We start from the raw sequence: 23,193 nt of genomic DNA on the forward strand, positions 1-23,193 counted from the left end.
AGCCCATGGAACCTTCTCCAAAATAGATCATATCATAGAGCACAAATCAAGTCAAAGCAATTATAAGAAAATAGAAATTATACCGTGCATACTATCTGATCATAATGCTGTAAAAGTAGAACTCAACAACAAAAATAAAGATAAAAAACATGCAAAGAGCTGGAAACTAAATAACTCATTACTTAATGAAGAATGGATCATCAATGAAATAAAAGAGGAAATTAAAAAGTTCCTGGAAGTCAATGAAAATGAAAACACAATCTACTGGAACCTATGGGACACAGCTAAGGCAGTCCTGAGAGGAAAGTTTAGAGCCATGAGTTCATATATTAAAAAGACTGAAAGATCCCAAATGAATGACCTAATGATACATCTCAAACTCCTAGAAAAACAAGAACAAGCAAATCCCAAAACAAATAGAAGGAGATAAATATTAAAAGTAAGAGCTGAAATCAACGAAATAGAAACCAAAAAAACCATACAAAGAATTAATGAAACAAAAAGTTGGTTCATTGAAAAAATAAACAAGATTGATAGACCCCAGGCAAACCAGACTAAAATGAGGAGAGGAAAAACCCCAAATTAGTAGAATCAGGAATGCAAAAGGGGACATAACAACAAACACCATAGAAGTCCAGGAAATCATCAGAGACTACTTTGAGAACCTACATTCAAATAAATTTGAAAATTTTAAAGAAATGGACAGATTTCTAGATACATATGATCATCCAAAACTGAACCAAGAGGAAATTAATCACCTGAAAAGATATAACACAAAATAAAATTGAAGCAGCAATCAAGAGTCTCCCCCAAAAAGAAAAGTCCAGAACCTGATGGATTCTCTGCTGAATTCTATCAGACCTTTAAAGAAGAACTGATACCAACCCTCCTTAAACTGTTCCACAAAATAGAAAGGGAAGGAAAACTGCCAAATACATTTTATGAAGCCAGTATTACACTTATCCCAAAACCAGGCAAAGACACCTCCAAAAAGGAGAACTATAGGCCAATCTCCTTAATGAACATTGATGCAAAAATCCTCAACATAATAATGGCAAACTGAATTCAACAAAACATCAAAAAGATTATTCACCACGACCAAGTAGGCTTCATCCCAGGGATGCAGGGGTGGTTCAACATATGAAAATCAATAAATGTAATAAGCCACATTAACAGAAGCAAAGAAAAAAACCACTTGATCATCTCAATAGGTACAGAAAAAGCCTTTGATAAGATCCAACATCATTTCATGATAAGATCTCTAAGAAAACTAGGAATAGAAGGAAAGTACCTCAATATTATAAAAACTATATATGACAAACCTACAGCCAGCATTATACTTAACAGAGAAAAACTGAAACCATTCCCTCTAAAATCAGGAACCAGAGAAGGATGCCCACTATCTCCACTTCTATTCAACATAGTACTGGAATTCCTAGCCAGAGCGATTAGGCAAGAAGAAGGAATAAAAGGAATACAAATAGGTAAAGAATGTCAAAATATCCCTATTTGCAGACGACATGATCCTATACCTTAAAGACCCAAAAAACTCTACTCAGAAGCTTCTAGACATCATCAATAGCTATAGCAAGGTAGCAGGATATAAAATCAACATAGAAAAATCATTAGCATTTCTATACACTAACAATGAGCAAACTGAAAAAGAATGTATGAAAACAATTCCCTTTACAATAGCCTCAAAAAAAATCAAATACCTAGGTGTAAACCTAACCAAAGATGTGAAAGATCTCTACAAGGAAAACTATACACTTCTGAAGAAAGAGATTGAGGAAGACTATAGAAAGTGGAGAGATCTCCCATGCTCATGGATTGGTAGAATCAACATAGTAAAAATGTTGATACTCCCAAAAGTAATCTACATGTTTAATGCAATTCCCATCAAAATTCCAATGACATTCATTTAAGAGATTGAAAAATCTACTGTTAAATTTATATGGAAACACAAGAGGCCACGAATAGCCAAGGCAATACTCAGTCAAAAGAACAATGCAGGAGGTATCACAATACCTGACTTCAAACTATATTACAAAGCAATAACAATAAAAACAGCATGGTACTGGCACAAAAACAGACATGAAGACCAGTGGAACAGAATAGAGGACCCAGATATAAAGCCACACAATTATAACCAACTTGTCTTTGACAAAGGAGCTAAAAATATACGATGGAGAAATAGCAGCCTCTTCAACAAAAACTGCTGGGAAAACTGGTTAGCAGTCTGCAAAACACTGAAACTAGATCCATGTATATCACCCTATACCAAGATTAACTCAAAATGGATCAAGGATCTTAATATCAGACCCCAAACTCTAAAGTTGATACAAGAAAGAATAGGAAATACTCTGGAGTTAGTAGTTATAGGTAAGAACTTTCTCAATGAAACCCCAGCAGCACAGCAACTAAGAGATAGCATAGATAAATGGGACCTCACAAACATAAAAAGCTTCTGTTCATCAAAAGAAATGGTTTCTAAACTGAAGAGAACACCCACAGAGTGGGAGAAAATTTTTGCCAACTATACATCAGACAAAGGACTGATAACTAGAATATACAGGGAACTTAAAAAACTAAATTCTTCCAAAACTAATGAACCAATAAAGAAATGAGGAAGTGAACTAAACAGAACTTTCTCAAAAGAAGAAATTCAAATGGCCAAAAAACACATGAAAAAATTCTCACCATCTCTAGCAATAAAGGAAATGCAAATTAAAACCACACTTAGATTCCACCTCACCCTGTTAGAATAGCCATCATTAGCAACACCACCAACAACAGGTGTAGGCGAGGATGCGGGGAAAAAGGAACCCTCTTCCACTGTTGGTGGGAATGTAAACTAGTACAACCACTCTGAAAAAAAATTTGGAGGCTACTTAAAAAGGTAGATATTGATCTACCATTTGATCCAGGAATACCACTCCTGGGGATATACCCAAAAGACTGTGACACAGGTTACTCCAGAGGCACCTGCACACCCATGTTTATTGTGGCACTATTCACAATAGCCAAGTTATGGAAACAGCCAAGATGCCCCATCACTGACGAATGAACTATGAAAATGTGGTATCTATACACAATGGAATTTTATGCAGCCATGAAGAACGAAATGTTATCATTCGCTGGCAAATGTATGGAATTGGAGAACATCATTCTGAGTGAGGTTAGCCTGGCCCAAAAGACCAAAAATCGTATGTTCTCCCTCATAAGTGGACATTAGATCAAGGGCAAACACAATAATGGGATCTGACTTTGAGCACATGATAAAAGCGAGAGCCCACAAGTGAGGGGTGAGGATAGGTAAGACACCTAAAAAATTAGCTAGTATTTGTTGCCCTTAATGCAGAGAAACTAAAGCAGATACCTTAAAAGCAACTGAGGCCAATAGGAGAAGGGGACCAGGAACTAGAGAAAAGGTGAGATCAAAAAGAATTAACCTAGAAGGTAACACACATGCACAGGAAATCAATGTGAGTCAATGCCCTGTATAGCTATCCTTATCTCAACCAGCAAAAACCCTTGTTCCTTCCTATTATTGCTTATACTCTCTCTACAACAAAATTAGAAATAAGGGCAAAACAGTTTCTGCTGGGTATTGATGGGTGGGGGGGAGAGGCAGGGGGCGGAGTGGGTGGTAAGGGAGGGGGTGGGGGCAGGGGGGAGAAATGAACCAAGCCTTGTATGCATGTATGAATAATAAAAGAAAAAAAAATTCACCATTAAAGTTTTTCTGAACTCAATCTAGTGATAATCCCACCATGATAATTCATCGAAAAATTGATCTTGTATATAGAATATTTTTATTTGACTCCAGTAGAGGAAACGGAGCCTGGGGATGAGCCAGAAAATGAACATTCCTTATTATTGACTAGTTTACTATAAAAAAATTCATGGAAGTCTCTCCACCTGTCTCTGTTCATATTGCTGAATGGAAATAAGCAAAATAAGAAACAACTCCACAAGGAGTGTGACATGTAATTTATATCTGGTAGCTAATCAATATTTGACAATTGTTGGTTTTTAAGAGCCTTCAATCACTAAGAAAACAGTGAATGTATTAAGGAATAAAATTGTCAAAAATGTTGGGAGTCTTGGAACAATTTTAAAATTGAAAACAAACCTTAGAAAACCAAACAAATTTCACCTATCTACTTTTTGCTTTCTTTTTTTCAATCAGGAATTATTAATATTATAAGGGCATTTTATTATAATTCCATAGATGCATTCAGTGTAATTTGCAAAGATTCAACCCTCTGTTATACTTTCTTAGACTCACATTCCCCACCCTTTCCAAACCATATGTGGTAGGTTTCATTGTGGTATCTTTACATCAGTGCTTGTGTGTGTGTGTGTGTGTGTGTGTGTGTGTGTGTGTGTGTGTGCGCGCGTGTGTGGTCTATTGCAATTCTCTTCACCTCCCGGTACCATCTCCTTTTCTTCTTCTCCTCCTGCTGATTCATGCCCCGACAATCCGTTTTAAACTGATGCCCCATTATTAGTGTTATTATCATCATTTTAGGAATAATTTCATAAATGGGCAAAAGCATGGAATATTTGACTTTTTGAACTTGGCTTATTTTGCAGATTATAATGGCATTCATTTCCATTTACTTTCCTGCAAATGACATAATTTCATTATTCTTTATGGCTGAATAATACTCCATTTATATTTATAGTGGCTTTTTTAAATCCATTAATCTGTTTTGGCACTTTATCTGATCCAACAGCTTTGCCATGTAATATAGTGCTATTTCAAACATATGTGTGCAGGAATCTTTCATATGTTCATCTTCACTCCTCCGGATATATGTCCAAAGGTGGTAGAGCAGAGTGCTAAGGTAAGTCTATGTATAAATTTTTGATGAGTATTGATGCTGATTTCCATAGAGGATATACCAGTCAACATTCCTAAAACAGTTTATGAGGGTTCCTTTTCGACCACATCCTCACTAAAGTTTGTTACTATTTTTGTTTTCTTAATGTCATTCATTCTGATTTGTATGAGATGGAATATCAGTATAGTTTTTATTGGCATTTCCTATATGGCTAAGTGTGTCAGACATTTATTCTTGTGTTTATTAGCCATTTGTACTACCTTGTCTGAAAATGGTTTATTGCATTTGCCCACTAAATAATTTCATTATTTTTCTTTTGGTGTTTAATTTCTTGAGTTCTTTTTATACTTACATATACTAATCCTGTATTTGATGAAGAGCTGTCAAAGATTGTTTTTTCCCATTCTGTAGGTCGTCTCTTGTTTCTGGTAATTTTTTCTTCAATGTGCAGAAGGTTTTGATACAATCCCATTTGTCAATTCTTAATCTTATCAGCTGTGTGATTGGAGTAAATGGGCAATGCATATGTCTTCAAGAATTTTCCCTATAGTCCTGTGTGAGTTTCAAAGTTTCATGTCTTATATTAAGGTTTTTGATCCATTCTGAATTAATTCCATTGCAAGGAGATATGGAAGCCTACTTTCAGTACTCATATACAGATAGTCAGTTTTCTCAACAGCATTTTTGAAGAGGCTATTTTTTCTCCAGTGGATGTTTTTGGCTCTTCAGTCAAATTCCAATTGGATGAAGCAGTATGGATTTATTTCTGGTTCTTCCTATTCCTTTAGTCTTCATGTCTGCTCTTGTGTAAGTGCCATGCTGTGTCTGGGTTACTATGGGTCTGTAGTATAATTTGAGTGTTGTTGTGATGTCTCTAGCACTGTTCATGTCCATGACTGACCTTGCTATTCAGAGTCTTTGTGAAGTATATGAATTGTAAAATTCATTTTTCTATTTATGTGAAGAACAGCATTGGAAATTTGATGGGGATTTTATTGAATATATTGATTCCGTTTCATACTATAGTCATTTTCAAATTAATTCTGGATATCCATGAGCACAGAAGATATTTCCATCTTCTGATGTCTTCAACCTCTTTATGTTTTTGTATTTTCCTTGTAAAGGTCTTTATTCTCTTCAGTTTAGTTTATTTCTACAGTGTGTTAAGCTATTGTGAATGTAATCATTTTTCTGATTTCTGCTTTAACCTGTTCCTTGTGGAATATGGAAAACTACTGATTCTTGTACATTAATGTAATTTCCTACTGTTTTCCAGAAGGTATTTACTAGATCTAATATTTTTTGGTTTAACCTTAGGGTTTTTAAAGATAGAATCAAGTTGTCTCTAAATAAAGATAATTTGAATTCTTCCTTCCCTATTTGAATCCCTTTTATTTCTTTCTCTTCTTGCTTTGAATAGAAATTCCACTATTATATTAAATAAGAATGGAAACATTCTTATTAAATAAATTGGGGGTCATTCCTAACTTTAGAAGAAATGATTTCAATTTTGCCCCATTTAGTACAATGTTGATTGTAGGTTGTTTTTATATATGCTTTACTATGTTAAATTGTGTTCTTTTTATTCTTAGTTGCTTCTGCAGCTTTGATCTTGAAAGGATTTTGAATTTTTTAGAGGCTTTTTTGAATCTTGTGAGATGATCATGTGATTTTTATCCTTGATGTTTTATATGCTTTTTTATATTTATTTGTTTGCTTATGATGAAGCATCCTTGCATCCTTAGAATAAAACATTTTTATGCTTATCATGTCTTTTTAATGTGTGATTGAATTTATTTTGCAAGAATATTTGCATCTGTATTTGTCAACAAATTGCTCTATAATTTTTCCTTTCCTTTTTTATTGTGTTCCCATTGGGTTTTGGTATCGGGGTAATCTTGCTTTATACATTGGTTTACTAGGTCTACTTTGGAGAAAGTTCCATGGAAACCTGAGAAGAAGGTGTATTGCGCAGCTGCTGGATAAAATATTCTGTGTTTCTCAGTTAAGACCATTTGGTCTGTATTTTCACTCAATTCTGAAGTGTTTTGGTTTTGTTTCTTTTTGGTCTGGATGACCTATCTCTTAGTGAGAGCTGATAATGGAAGGTTCCTGCTAGTATTGTGTTATGGTCTATCATTGACTTTATGTTCCATAGTATTTTTTAGTGAATTTGGGTGGGTTGTTGTTTGATGCGTATATTAACAACTTTTAACTCCAATTAATGGATTTTTCCTATTATTAAAAAGAACTGATTCTTTGTCTCTTCTGTGTCACCTTGGTTTGAATTTTATTTTATGAGATATAAGTATTGCTCATCCTTTACACATTTTCAGTGGAAAATGTTTTAAAATCATTTCACCCTAGCCAATGTTGTCTTTGTGAGTGAGACACATTTCTAAAAAGATGGAAATGGTGCAGTTGTGCTTTATTAATCCAGCTAGCAATTCTGTGTTGTTCAATTAGAAAAGTGAGATGATTAATATTAGGAGTTAAAATTGAAAGTTCCTTTGTTATTTTAGTTTCAACAACTTTTCATTTCCACTAATTGTGACAAATTATAAATAGCTACACATGTACCATATCAAATATTTTAGTTTCAGTTTTGTGACATTCTTCACATTCACAATTTGGGACAAACATCATTATTGTCAACTGCCAGTAACAAACTTCCTAAACTGAAATTTGTGCTCATTTGTAAAACTCCATATTCTCCACCCATTTGCCAATTAAATCCCCTTAAATGATAAAACTATAAGAAATTAAAGCCAAGAATTTTAAAAGAAATCTGTCCCAAAAAGCAGTAGTAGCAGGTCCACATGTTCAGTTTTTCTAAATTTTACACATTTGTCCAAGATGGATGCCATATGATTAAAGATTACACTGTCATTCTCTGGAACTTCGTCAGAGTCCTACTGATGTCCCTGTTCCTCAGGCTGTAGATAGAGGGATTCAGCATTGGGGTGACCACTGTGTACATAAATGAGGCCACCACATTGTTTCTGGGAGACTGGGAAAAGCTGAACCAAAGTACTCTCCAAGGGCTGTTCCATAAAATAAACAAACTGACAGGTGAGACCCACATGTGGAGAAGGCTTTCTTCCTTCCACTGGAGGTTGAAATATTTGAAATGGAGGAAATAATTTTACAGTATGAGAAAATGATCCCTGAAACAGGGAAAATACCGAGTATGACACCAGCAATACAAATAAGTAAGGTATGACTAAATTTGTATGCACAGGCAAGGTTAAGGAGTTCAGAAGGATGACAAAAGAAATTAGCAGTTTCTCAATCTTTGAAACAAGAAATCTGTAATGCATCAAATTGTGGATCTGGGATTCAAATACACTGAGTGCAAATGACACCAAAACTAAGAAGACACAGAGGTGATGGTTCATAATTACTGTATAATGCAGAGGGTGACAGATGGCCACAAATCAGTCATAGGCCATCACAGTCAGAAGCATATCATCCATACATACAAAAATGATAAAAAGAGACAGCTGTGTCAGGAACCCCACATATGAGATAGTTCTGCTGTGACTCTTTATATTCATAATCATCTTTGGGACTGTGGTGGAGATGAAACAGATGTCAGCTAAGGGTAAGTTATAGAGGAAGAAGTACATGGGGGTGTGGAGGTGGGGGTCAGAGCTGATGGTTAGGATGATGAGCAGATTCCCAAACACTGAGACCAGATACATGGACAGGAACAGTCCAAAGAGGACAGGCTGTAGGTCAGGGTCTCCCGAGAAGCCCATGAGTTGGAATTCTGAGACATGGATTAAACCCATTGCTTCTAAATTACTCAGATCCCTTTTGGAAAAGAAATGTTATTGAAAAAATTTGGTAAATCAAAATACATCCAGGACATTACATATTTTGAATACAGGTACTGACAAGTAAAAATGTCTCCTTTCAGTTTCATATACTTGTTGCATTTTTCATTTGGGACAAACCCAATCTTCTTAGCACTCTTATGCTAATAGTTTATATATCGTTCACCTTGTTCTTAGTTCTTAAACACCTAATGTAGTGCTACTCAAGTAAACCATGTTAGAACACCCAGAACATTACTATTACCAAGTCCATGGTGACAGTAAAATATATTCCACTCATTTACAAAAAAATGTAAAATAAATATTCTCACACACATTTAAGAAAAATATTCTGATTGAAGGAAATTAGAAGTGCACATTTATGCCTTATTCCATCCTAAGACACTGATATAATTTCCCCAGGCATAAAATATAGATTGACCCTCTGTAAAAGCAAGGATTGCCTTATGGAAACACCAAACTCATGTTTGTATAGTTTCTAATCAGAACACATCATTATGTGCCTGCACACACCTGTGCAGGCAAATGTGGATAATATTTGCCTACCTTAAGAACGTACCTTATATTTTTAATTAGCTACCCAGCAGTTTTCATCTTATCTATAAACATATTTATAAATGAATGTGGGCATTTTTAAAAATACAAATAGCCTGACTTCATATCAAAACCTGTATTATGAAAATAACAGCATTTGAAGTTATTTGTTACTTCCTTAACCAGAGAAGTGGCCACTGTCTTTGAATTTTTGTTTACATATAGAAAATGTTTCATTATTATTATTATTACTATTATTATAATTGTCACATATTCCCATATTAGCATATGAACATTTGCTAATATATGCTTCTGAAGTAACATTTCATACACTTCTAAAATTTTACATATGGACTTAGAGCTCTTGGTAACTGCATGATTTTTTTCTGGCACACCTGTCCAGGAAAGGGACTATTTTCATGAATTTGGTGGGTATATTTTCCTGTCACTATGTCTATGTCAGTATTTGTTTATGTATCTATAAAAAATTTTCATCAAATAATCTACATAAAAAGTGCCTCAAGCCCATTCATATAGTAGAAAGCACAACACCTATTACCTTACAATATAATACTTTAAAGTTTGCATCATCCAGTGTCAGAGAGACATCATTTAACTTGTAAGTTCATAGTTATGACAGTTGTTTCACTATCTGTGTTCATCACTTAATGTAACAAAAATGAGAATTTGAATAAAAGTTTTTGAATGAGATGGTGCTCTGATTTATAATCCTCAATGCATGTTCAGTTTTACTCTTAGTCAGTTGCATTTGTTTTATCTTTAAAAATTAGTCATTATCATCTACATCCTCTTATTAAGATTGCTATGAATTTTAACCCTGAAGTCATTGCTGCAATTATCCTATTTTTGACAATACGCCATGAAATTTCAACATGTAACATTTCCAAGCAGCTCCAGAGGAGGAGATATTACTAGGATCAGGAGTCAAAAATGAATATCTTTGTGCCAGGTCATTGATTCATCTAAATATGCAGAATAATTGTCAATCCGTCTGTGTTCATATTACATAATGAAAATAGGGAGAGAGACTGCACATACACAACATGTGTGGCCCCCAGGAGAAATATGACAAAAAGTGCTGGCTGTGATAGATATAAAGGAAAAGGAACTACATCATGATGGAAGTAGCAAGCTAACTGACAAAGTTTTCAAATGGCATTGTAGCCTGCATTGTGTTTATTTTTATAATGTATCTCAGTTTCAGGCATAATTTTTACTACCACCTTTAATTGGTGCTTTTTATCTAGGTAAATTTCTGCTATGATTTTGAGTAATTAATGAAGATGTGATTAAATAGTTATAGTGGCCATGGTTCCATGACATTCCTGCAAACAATAGATATTTTATCTTGTTCTAATTTGAAGAAATACTCCTGCAAAGGATGAAATGGCAGATAGCACCAAACATGTTGAAGCCTCACTGCTTATAGCCAATATTTAAAAACCAATGAAGAACTCACTTAACATTTAACAGAGATTTTTTTTGTTTCTGTTTTGTTTTAATATTTTTTGCTGTACTGGGTGGCAGTACATTGTGACATTTACAAAATTTCTTACAATGTATCAAATATATCCACCATTCTACTTTATTACCTCCCAACCACCATTGCTAGAATAGTTTTAGAAGGTATCATTTTTCCATTTAAATACATGGGTACACAGTATTTGCACTATATTCATCCTTTCACACCTGATGAACTCCTGTTCCATTCATTTACCACCAAAAAGTGTCTCTATCACCTTAGTGCCCTCTTCTTCCCTCTTTCAATTTCAAGACATCATTTTCTCCTATTTTCCAAGAAAGTAGCATCTGCTTCAATTTCCATATTTGAGGCAAAATATTCATCACAAAGCTTATCCTTTTAACAACATTATGTACAAAGTTGAATAATATATATTATCTTTACATCCTTGTGAAGGTAATGACAAAATACATCTCAAGAAAACTTAGTATCTTTAAACCTAAAAGTCTATACTCAATTTTTAAATTCCCTATTCTTCTCACATGTCAATGCTGGTACCCACAATTTTACTGTCATAAATCATAAGAAAACCATAAAGTTATAAAAAAAAGTATCACCAAACAATCAGTATTAATAACTCTAGATGTTAAATTTCATCAATTTTTCCAAACTATACTCCCAATGGATGTCACAGGGCCTGAGATTAGATGGTTCTGCTGTGGAGTCCTTTCAGAGCACTTTTTATGTCTCTGTGCCTCAAGTCTGCATATAAAAAGATTTAGAATGGAGGTACACACTGTTGATCATTGATATCAGTGCAGCTTTTGGGAGAATGTTCCTCAGCTGATTCAATGTACACTCCAACCCTGTTCTATACAAAATGAGAGTCTGGCAAGTGAGAACACCAGGGGCAAAAGACTTTATACTTCCCACCTGCTCATAGGACACTCACAATGTAAGAAACAATTTTATATTAAGATAAAAAGTATCTCGGAGTTGGTGAAAAAAGTAAATACATTACCAGGAATGAACGTCAGTCTATGAAGTTGTCAAAACAGATAAGTTTAAGGAAATAGGTTTATCATAGAAGATATATTTTTGTATGCTTGAAGTAGGTAAAATATAAAGAAATGAAATTGTGCAACTGGGGATCTACAAGGCAAAACAAAAACAAAAACAAAAAAACAAATAATTCACAACTTTCAGGTTTCATGAAAACTGAGTACTGCAAGGGGTGACACATATCTACAACTAAGCATAAGCCATCACAGTCAGGCCCATACATCCATGTGTATCCATATGTATATCCATACATCAAAAATGAGATTAAAAGATATCTGTGTCAAGTAGAGCACATAGGAGATGACTCTGATGTCTCATTGAGACTGTGGTAGAGATGAACAGATGTCATCCAAGGGCTGACTTCTGAGGAAGAAATACATAAGGGTGTGAAGGTGGGAGTCAGAGTGGATAGACAGGATGAGGATCAGGTTTCCAAAACTGTTACCAGGTATGTAGATTGGAAGAGTCCAAAGTTCTGAGACAGCTTTATTTTGATCCTTTGAGAGCACTATGAGATGAAATTTTGAAACAAATGTTACTTTTGGTTCTATCTACTATTCTCTTTTTGAAAATGGAGAGGATACATGAAAGGAAACAGACAGACACCCAGCCCTCTGTATATATTTTGACTCCAAGTATTTACAATCAAACTATTCTTTCTTGAGGTCTATACACTGTTTTCAGCCCTATTTCTAAGCAATGATAATCTCAATTTCTCCACACACTTCCTTAAAAAACTCAAGTGAACGTTAGAAGGCCAAGAACATCAAATGTGACAAACCCATGATCAAGGTAAGACAAACGTACTCTTTTAAGATGAAAAAGAGAATAAAAATGTCATTTCTATTTTTAAGATGAAAACATTTCTCATTTAAGAACATTAAGAAGCAGTGATAGGGCTGAATGCTTACCTTAAATAAGTAGATATTCTGCTTTGCAAGCATGAGGCCCTGAGTTCAAACACCAGTACTTCACAAAGAGTACACACACACACATATATTTTACATCATACACACATTATGCATTTACATTCTACAAAATGTATATGAGTTTTCTTGACTTAGGATATTTGTGATCACATAGTAAGTGCTAGTATCTTAATTATAAGCTTCACAATTCATGATCAGAAAATAATTTTATGTGATAAATACCTCCCAGGAGTTTTTAATCAATTTTGAGATTTCTGATCTCTCTTTATGAATATTAGTGCTCACCCAAATATTCATGAAGTTTTAAAAAATAATTACAAAAGTCCTCTCCATCAATTTTTGTTGTCATTAAATGATATCATTGACCAAGAGTGTAGCATTACTGTACATAAATCAAAGATTAAACATGTAATGTCATGAAAGCCACTGTGATCTACCAATAAAACATAATAAAAATGACAAAATGTAAAGATATATTATTTTTATTAATTTATGCAGGGCATATATATACTATATGTACGTATATTTATCTGTGTGTGTCATATATGTGTGTATATATATACTAAACACACATCCTTTGAGGAGAACAGCAAACAATACTTACCCCAAATTGGACAAGGACACCTCCAAAAACGAGAGCTACAGGCCAGTCTCCTTAATGAACATTGATGCAAAAATCCTAAATAAAATAATGGCAAACCAAATCCAACAGCATATACAAAAGATCATACACCATGAATAAGTTGGCTTCATTGCAGGAATGAAGGGATGATTCAACATACACAAACCATTAAATGTAATACAGAATATTAGCAGAAGCAAAAACAAAAATCACTCAGTCAACTCAATATACACAGAAAAAGCCTTCAATAATATTCAACCATTATATTCAAACGTTTTACCATTTTATGATAAAAGCTCTGATGAAACTAGGAATAGAAGGAAGGTACCTCAACATTATTAATGCTATATATGACAAACCTATAACCAACATAATTTCTCCTAAAGTTGGGAATGAGACGAGGGTGCCAACTATCCCCATCCTTTTCAACATAGTCTAGGAAATCCTAGCCAGATCAATAATGGAAGATGAAGATAGAAAAAGAATACTAATAGGCAAAGAAGTAGTCAAACTATCCCTATTTGCAGATGACATGATCTTATACCACAAAGACCCAAAAACTCTACCCAAAAATTCACAGACACCATAAAAAGCTTCAGCAAATAGGAAGATACAGAACCAACTTACAGAAATCAGTATACTCTCAAAATACCAAGCATGACCAGATTGAGAAAGAATATAGGAAAACAATCCATTTACAATAGCCTCAAAAGATCAAATACCTAGGACTAAACTTAATGTAGGATGAAAATGACCTCTACAAGAAGTACAAGTGATCTAAGAAAGAAATCAAAGAATTTCTTTCTTCCTCTGCTAATGGAAGGGCAGAATCAACATAGTAAAAACGGCATATTACCAAATGTAATCAACACGTTCAACCCATTTCCCATCTAAATCTCAATGGCATTCAAAACAGAGATTGAAAAATCTACCTTAAAGTTCATTTGGAAACACAAAAGACAGTAAATACCAAGGCAATACTGAGCAAAAGAGCAATGGTGGAGGTATCACAATACCTGAGTTCAGACTATTCTATAGAGCCTTAGCAATAAAAACAGCATGGCTCTGGCACAAAAACAGATATGAAGGCCAGTGGAATACAAAGAGGACCCAGATATGAATCCACACAGCAATGTTCACCTAATTTTTGACAAAACCACCCAAAACATATGATAAAGAAAAGAAAGCATCTTCAACAAATGTTGCTGGGAAAAATGGTTATCTGCCTGCAGAAAACTGAAAATAGATCCATGCCTGTCAACCTGTACTAATATCAACTCAAAGTGGATTAAGGACATTAATATCAGACCTGAAATCTTGAAGCTAGTACAGGAAAGAGCAGGGAATACACTAGAAGCAACAGGTATAGGCAAAGATTTCTTCAGTAGAACTCAAGCAGCCCAAAACTAAGAGAAAAGATTGGCAAATGGGACTAAGTGAAATTAAAAAAGCTTCTTCACAACGAAAGAAATGGTCTCTAAATTGAACAGATTTCTCACAAAATGGAAGAAAATCTTTGTTGACTATACATCAGACAAGGGACATAACAACTATAAATAGGGAGCTCAAAAAACTAATTTTCCCCCCAAATTAATTACCCAATGAAGAAATGGACAACCCAACTAAACAGAATGTTTTAAAAGGAAGAAACCCAAATGGCTAAAAAATACATAAAAAATGCTCACCATTTCTGGGCATAAAGGAAATACAAATCAAAACCACGCTAAGATCCCACCTCACAGCTGGGAATATAATGGAAGAAATGTGAGTCAGGTTACTACTCATGGGGTGCCTGCACACCCATGTTTATTGTAGTGCTATTCACAATAGCTAAGCCTATGGAAACAGCCAATATGCCCCTCTACTGATGAATGGATTAAGACAATGTGGAATTTATACACAATGAAATTTTACTCAGCCACAATGAAGAAGGAAATTTTGTCATTCACAGGTAAATGGATGGAACTGAAGAACATCATTTTTTGTGAAGTTAGGCTCAGATGACCAAAAAAGCACGTTCTTCCTCATTTGCAGATTATAGACTCACATGAAATAATATTATTGGACATGAGTCACACTCAAGGGAGACCATGCACAGGAGGGTTAAGTCAAGGGAAGGAAACAAAAAACTTGAATGTGGCTGATTTGCTCACTGTATAGGAAATAATATAATAATCTTAAACTGTCAGAGACCACTATGGGAAGGGGGCTAGGGAGTAGTGAAGAGGACTGGTAAAGATAAAAGAATCTGGGTTGTAATACATATATGCATGTAAGCAACACAAGAAATCTAAATGCTGTGTTTCTCTTATATCTTTTATGTTTTCTCTTTTACAAAATCAGAGAACAGGAGGGAAGAGCAGGTTCTGCCTGGAGGTGGGGAGCTGGCACCAGGGCAAGGGGGAAGGTGTTGCAAATAATGTATACACATATAAGTAAATGCAAAAACGGTAACTGTTGAAACTATTCCAGGAATCAGGGGAAGGGGATGAAAGAGAATAGCAGAGGAGGTGAATTCAAGTATGATATATTTGCTATATTGTAAGAACAATTGTATATACTACAATGTAACCCCACCCAGCATAACAATAATAAAAAACAAAAGCAGAAGAGGAACTATTGTAAGGAGGAACAACCAATTGCTGAGGAAGGGGAACAACAGAAGATGAAAAAAAATCATAAATAAGAGAAAAGAAAAATATTAAATCTCCCAGCCAGACACACTGATCTTTTCAACTGTTTCCTAAGCAAAAGAAAGCATCACAAAATGGGTAGTGGGATTTACTTCAGGTACCTCTCAGGTATATTTCCTTTTTATATGCTTTGCAGTTTCCAATATGGGAACTAAATCAAAGCCTGTCTTTAACTCTGCTTTTGAGAATGAATGAAATAGATATGATATTTCAGTAGTATTTATGAAGCTGGTAGGATATCCTGGACAGGAGGAATACGCAGGTTTGTGTTCCATGATTGTGGAAAGAGAAAAGAAATGATGATCCAAACAAGATTTTGGTGTCCTCTACTCAGGAAGAAGATCAGTAATATTAATAACATTATCAATTTTATCCATTTTTTAAAATTCTATCAGTTTTTTTTATTACCATTATTCAATGGGACAAGATATGCATAGTAAAACTGAACCTTATGACCAGTGTAGTTTCATAGCAAATAATGCCACCATTTGTAGACAAATATCATTATTATCCACCTCTGAAATTGTTCATCTTCCCAGACAAAATCTTTATATCTATTTAGGGAAATCCCAATTTAACAACCATGTTAACAATCATTCTATAAAAAACAACTGATAATGAATTAAAACTATAAACTCCAAAAGTACTGTGGCAGAAAAAAATTAATAAATTTAAGTCTAGTTTTCTGCTTTTTCTCTTTCCTGAACTACATTCTAAATGAATGCCAAAGAACCTGAGAGTACACTATCCTATTCTGGAGCTTATTCAATGCACTGAAAATGTCTTTGTTCCTCAGGTGGTAGATGAAGGGATTCAGCATAGGGGTGAACATCAGCGGTGCTCATCAGCAAAGCCACTGAATAATTTCTAGGGGAATGACAAACAGCAGATCCAAAATACTCTCCAAGCCCCATCCCATAAAATAAAAAATAACTATCCGTGATTTCCACAGGTGGAGAAGGCTTTATACCTCACACCTGATTATGCGAATTTCAGAATTGAAGAAATAATTCTGTAGTATGAGAGAAGGATCATGTATTTGGGAGAAAACACCAAGTATGATACCTACAACATACATGATTATTCTATGGCTAAAGATATCCGTACAAGCAAGGTTTAAGAGCTGAGAAGGATGACAGAAGAAATTAGCAATTTCTACAACCTTAAAGCATGCAAGTTGTAAGAAAATAAAATTGTGCAACTGGGATTCAAAAAGGCTATGCCAAGATGCCCCACTGCTGAAAAATGGTTTAAGAAAATGTGATATTTATACACAATGGAATTTTATTCAGCCACAAAAAACAAATGAAACTTTGTCATTCTCAATAAATGGATGTAACTGGAGAACATCATTTTAATCAAAGTTAGCCAGGCTCTGAAGGCCAAAATTCTCCCTCATTTAGTAGATTATAGACCAAAAGAAATGCAGAAATATTAATGGACATGGGTCACACACTAAGGGGAGAATACTCACAGGAGGAGTAGGAAAAAGGAAGGAAACTTAAAACTTGAATGTGGTTGATATGCTCACTGTAGAGGAGTGAATATAGTAATCTTAAACTGGCAGAAGCCACTATGGGAAGGGAACTAGGAAGTAGTGAAGAGGTCAGGTAGAGATGAACCAGTGGGGGTTGCAATACACATGTGCATGGAAGCAATGCTAGGAATCTCTGTAAATATCTTTATCTCAAACTATAAGAAACACTATGTATTTGTTAATATCTTTTATGTTTCCTTTGCAATAAAGTCAGAGAGAAACAGGGTGGAACAGGTTTGCCCAGAAGCAGGGAAAGGGGGAGAGGTTGCTAAAACAATGTGTACACCTGTGAGAATAAAAACTGTAATATAAAAAGTCTAAATAAATAAAAAAAATGGCTGAGTGAAAAAAACCCAAAACTAAGAAGACACAGAATCTAGGATTCATAATCCCTGGGTAATGCACAGGATGACAGATGGCCATCACATGTCATAGGCCATCATAGTCAGAATCATACTATCCATATATGCAAAAATGATAAACAGAGATATCTGCAACAGGCAGCCCACATAGGAGGTGGCTCTGCTATGAGTTTTTAGGTCCACAATTGTTTTGGGGATGATGGTGGAGATGAAACAGATGTCATCCAAGGAAAGATTGGAGAAGAAGAAGTACATGGTAGTGTGGAGGTGGGAGTCAGGACTAACAGCCAGGATGATCAGCATGTTCCCAAGAACTGTGACCAGGTACATGGACAAAAACAGTCCAAAGAGGATAGACTGCAGTCATGGACCTTCTGAGAACTCCTTCAGATGGAATTCTGAGACACATGTTACATTTTTTCTTTCTGCACTCTCAGTACCCTTTGAAAAAAGAAAATTTGTTAGAAAGTGAAACAAATAAAATGCCCCAAGCACTCCACATATTTTCAATGCAAGTATTCACAAGAATTCATACTTGAATTTCATATATCTTCCTCCATTATTTCCCAATTGTGCCAAACCCATTATTAGTATCCTTTCATTGTAGGTTTCTAAGATAATTGCCTCCTTCTGCCCACACCTCTTTTATTGACATCTTCTGAGCCATATTAAAAGAGCAAGAATATTAGTTGGTACAATCATAGAATCACTGTAAAAAATAATCTAATGTTTCCAAAAAATAAATTAGTAATGCCATCCTTTTTTAAGCAAAACATCAAATAGTAGGAAATTAAGAAATATACAAATTGACCATGTTTTTCTATGAAATGAAAGAATTACCATTGGTTTAGAGTATTTATGAACACTTTATAGGAGCTAGGAAATTGGCTGTTCATAATACCAAAGACAGTTTTGTGTGCCTGTCATATTCCAGGAATTTTTCAGCATTCTTCGGTTTTCTGATTTCCCTCATTTGTGAATGTCATTGCTCACCAAGTACTGTTTATATTTTAAAACTTTTTTGGCATGTAACAAATATCCTTGACTTTGTTGAATTTCAGATTTTCATAAAAATGGTTTTGAAATGAGAAATTATCATATGGTATCTCTGACCACACGTTTGGCACTTATGTTCACTGTATCTGTCAATGATTGAAAAAAAAATGAATACAATGAACATTTGAAATTTTAAAGTATTGTACAGGTTTATCTTAATCATACCAATTAGATATCTGGAAACCACCTGTATGTAAGACAGAGCTTCGCTTTTTCTTTGTCTTGATTCTGCATTCTATGCTAGCACAGTCACATTGATTTCCTGGTAATAAACGATTATTTGTACTTATGAATTTTTGTGCCCAAGAGATTTCTTAAAGACCAGATCTGATCCCAAACCTTTTTATTTCTAATTAATATATTTCTTTATATAACTCTATCCTGATATGTGGATTTCAATATTCTTACTTCCACTACATAAAGGAAAATTGGACTTTTTGTTTTCTCTGGCCACAGTATGATTTAATTAGGAATGAACAAGAAAAATCAGAAAAGATTATGCTATAACTTAAACACATCTCACAGCACACCTCCAAAAGAAAAGAGTACAGGAAATACACCAGGGAATAATGTCATTTCCATCAATTATAAAATGGAAGGTGGGGGGGCAGGGGCACCCAAGCCTTCTGTGCACATATGAATAATAAAACAATAAAAAATTATAAAATGGAGTAATAAATATTTAATTCATACAATTATTGTAAGGAAGTGTTTAACATGCTATATCTAACAGGTCACCCTCAGTTTTATACATATATATATGGAATTATTGCCATGAATATTTTAGTAAATATTCCTATGAATATTTCCATTTCATTATTGATTTGTGTTTCAAAAAATAGATTTCCTAAAAACCATTTTTAAGCTCAATTAAGTAGTACAGACTATTAAATCTATTGCCCCAAAATATACTAGTTTACATTGGAAAGTGGTTTTAAATATTCTGTGAACTACACTGATCTACTTCAAATGTAAAGATTACTTAGAGATGAATCAACATGCTTTCTAACACATGTGTACATGAAAACAATGCTAAGGGTATTTCTGTATAGCTATCCTTAACTCAACTAGCAAAAACACTTTGTCTTCTCTACTATGCTTATGTCTTTTCTTCAATAAAATTAGTGGTAAGGGCAGAACAGGACCTGCCTAGAAATGAGGGGGAAAGGGGGGGGGACAGAAATGACCCAAACAATGTATGCACATGTGAAAAAATGAATAAAAATTTTTAAATGCTTTAAGAGATACACAATGTTAACTGAGAACATGAGTCTTTTAAAATGTAACTTTCTTATTAGGACAATCCTTTGAATTTATTTGTTCCTCTCTCCAGGACACATAAGTGAAAATTTCTACAAAAAGTGTTGATGGGAGGTAATTCTCTAATTTCAAATGAATAATATATATCCATTTTTGCTTTTCAATTCCTATAATTAGCACTTTAAAAAATCAGGAGCAGGTTTCATGGCACAAAACTGTAATCCTAGCACTCAAGACATTGAACCAGGGAAATTTCCAGTTGAAGGAAAGCCTGGCCTACACTACAGACCCTGTCTGAAACAAACCAGGCATTATCACCTACACCGTCTCGTTCTGAAGATTTCTTGTCAACTTTATCCTGGCAGTCTGAAATTTCAAATTCACAGGGAGCAATAATATATTTTTACATCCCTCCTAGCACCCAGATATAAGTCAGAAAATCAACATTTTTGTCCCCTGCCACTGTTTATTAACAAGACAAAATGTGCAGAGTATGTGCAAGTATCTCCAGCCATCTGTGCTCATAAAGCTTCATGGGATTAGGGAGAATGATGCCCAGCTACTTAACATTTGTGACATTAAGAGATGTCTGGGACATGGAATCTCTTAATAAACTTGACTATTTTAGTTAAATAACCCCCTCTAATGGAAATACTGGACTCACTGGTGAACAAAATTCTCAAATGGTATCGGAGCCTGGATTAAGTGAAGATCTAAAATGTGTCTCACCCTAAGGTACAAGGTTACTTGTGCCTGTCATCTGTACACTCTTCTCCTTTTATACCCATGAAAACCTGCCTGTTTTTAAATAACTGATTGATGTAAATGTGATCCAAATGGAAGTATAGGGTCCATGTGTTGATAAAAATCACACAAAGAAGTGTTATTTTTATCTTGTCTCTAGTTCAGCAGGAGATTCCTGAAATGGAAGAAATCATAGAAAGGTAACTACCACTGTTTTGAAGCCATGGTGCTTATGGCCAATTTTGGACATCAAGGAAGCATCTAATTCAGTGCTCCACAGATTACTTTTGATGCCACATGTGTGTTAGTCAAATCATAGGCTCTGAAAACTCAAAAGCAAAAGGGAATATTTCATGTTTCTCTGTATATATGCATATAATTCTATGAAGATAAAAGCAAAGTGTCTTATTTGAAAAATAAAACACTAACATCAGAGGACCTGATTTTTTATTTTATTATTATTAACAATAATATTGAAACATTATTTTCAATATTTTATGTAATACATAAATCTTCTGTCTTGTGATCAACCATGAACCCAAATAGGAAAGAATAGGGAGAATGGGTCTCTTCCTGGACTGGCAGGTTGTGATATCAAGGGGCAATGTGCCAGGGTTCTCCAAGTATAATGTCCTGTGACTGTAATAAGGTACTCCAACTCATGTATGACAGCACTCTTTTCTGCCTATCAACCTGATCCATGTTACTTAAAATCAATGTGCTCCTTCATTTTCTGTAATACTAAACACCATGGGTACTCATGGCACCTGCAACTTAGAAAGTCCTCAAAACATTTCAAGATGTTAGTTACCATTCTCCACTTTCTCTTCTTCAACATCACCAACAGAATCATTTTGTCATGCTTAGGAAACAGTTTAGAGAGGCCCATTTTCAGGTGGTGTTGGTGACGTAACTATGTAAATAGAACCAGTGTTGGTGGAAAGAAAACTTTGAATAAGAACATACCATTGCAGTTATAATCCATACAGTTATAGTACAGGGAAATGTCAAAGGAAACTCCCAGTAGAGCTACCTTAAAAAATTAAACTGTATTTTTTCAGAGAGAGAGAGAGAGACAGATAGATAGATAGATATTGATATAGATGGAGAACATGGTTGTATTAGTCCTTTTATCTGAAGGGACTATAGGGAAGAGGGAGAGGGAAAGTGGATGATAGAGAGCGAATAATACTGAAACATATTTTATGTGTGCATGATGATAATACAACGCACTGTTCTGGAAGCTATTGAAAAGTAGGGAGCAGAGTGATATAGAAAGAATAAGCAATAGAAAGAATACATAATAAGTAATAGAAAGGTTTAATCTGATTAAAGCATGATACCTACATGGATTTTATTTTTGAGGCTATTATGAAAGAAATTGGGTTTTTTTGTTTATTTTTCAGCTTATTTTTTACTGGTATTTCAAAAGGCTATGGATTTTTTCTGTGTTGATTTTATATCCTGATATTTAGTCGCAAGTGTTTTTCAAGTCTTGAAGTTTATTAAGGGAATCTTTTGGGTGTTTTAATTATAGATCATATCATCGGGCAAATAGGGTTGACATGGCTTCTTATTTCTCTATTTGTATCATTTTTATTTCTTCTTTTTACTTTATTAAACTGGCTAGGAAATCAAACCTATACTGAATAAGAGTGGAAAGACTAAATACCTTGTCTTTTTTCTGACTTCAGGGAATATGCTATGAGTTTTTTCCCATTTAGAGTGATGTTGGCTGTTGTGTGCATATATAGGTTTTATTATGCTGAGCTACATTTCCTCCATTACTATTTCATCAAAAATTTTCATTAATTTTGCCAAAGTTCTTTCTGCCTGTATTGAGATATTTTTATTTTTATTCTTTGTTATGCTTATAAACTGTATTACATTTATCTATTTGTGTATGTTGAACAATCCTTGTATCCTTGGAATGAAACTAACTTGATGGTGCATTATCTTTGTAATATGAATTTTATTCATTTTTATTGAAAATTTTGCCTCTGTTCATGAAGGAAATTTGTCAATAAATTGTTTTTTTGTAGTTTCCATATATGGGTTTGGTATCAGAGTAATAAATTCTTCATGGAATGAATTTGGTAGAGCTACTTCTCTGTATAGTTCATACAATATCTTGAGGAGTGTTGTTGTTTATTCTTCATTAAAGTTTTGGTAGAATTAAGCAGTGAATCCATCTAGTCCTGTACTTTTCTTTGTTGGGAGAC

General features: G+C 34.4%; 1 protein-coding gene and 1 pseudogene across 1 annotated transcript in view; both read right to left on the bottom strand.

Moving 5' to 3' along the window:
• The window catches only part of LOC141416804 (ankyrin repeat domain-containing protein 26-like), a 941,494-nt gene that overhangs the window by 618,316 nt on the left and 299,985 nt on the right, over positions 1–23,193 (bottom strand). The window lies entirely within an intron of this gene.
• Positions 7,729–8,644, bottom strand: LOC141416496 (olfactory receptor 7E24-like; annotated as a pseudogene).

This window comes from Castor canadensis, chromosome 14 (genome assembly GCF_047511655.1).
Source record: "Castor canadensis chromosome 14, mCasCan1.hap1v2, whole genome shotgun sequence".
Taxonomy (NCBI): domain Eukaryota; kingdom Metazoa; phylum Chordata; class Mammalia; order Rodentia; family Castoridae; genus Castor; species Castor canadensis.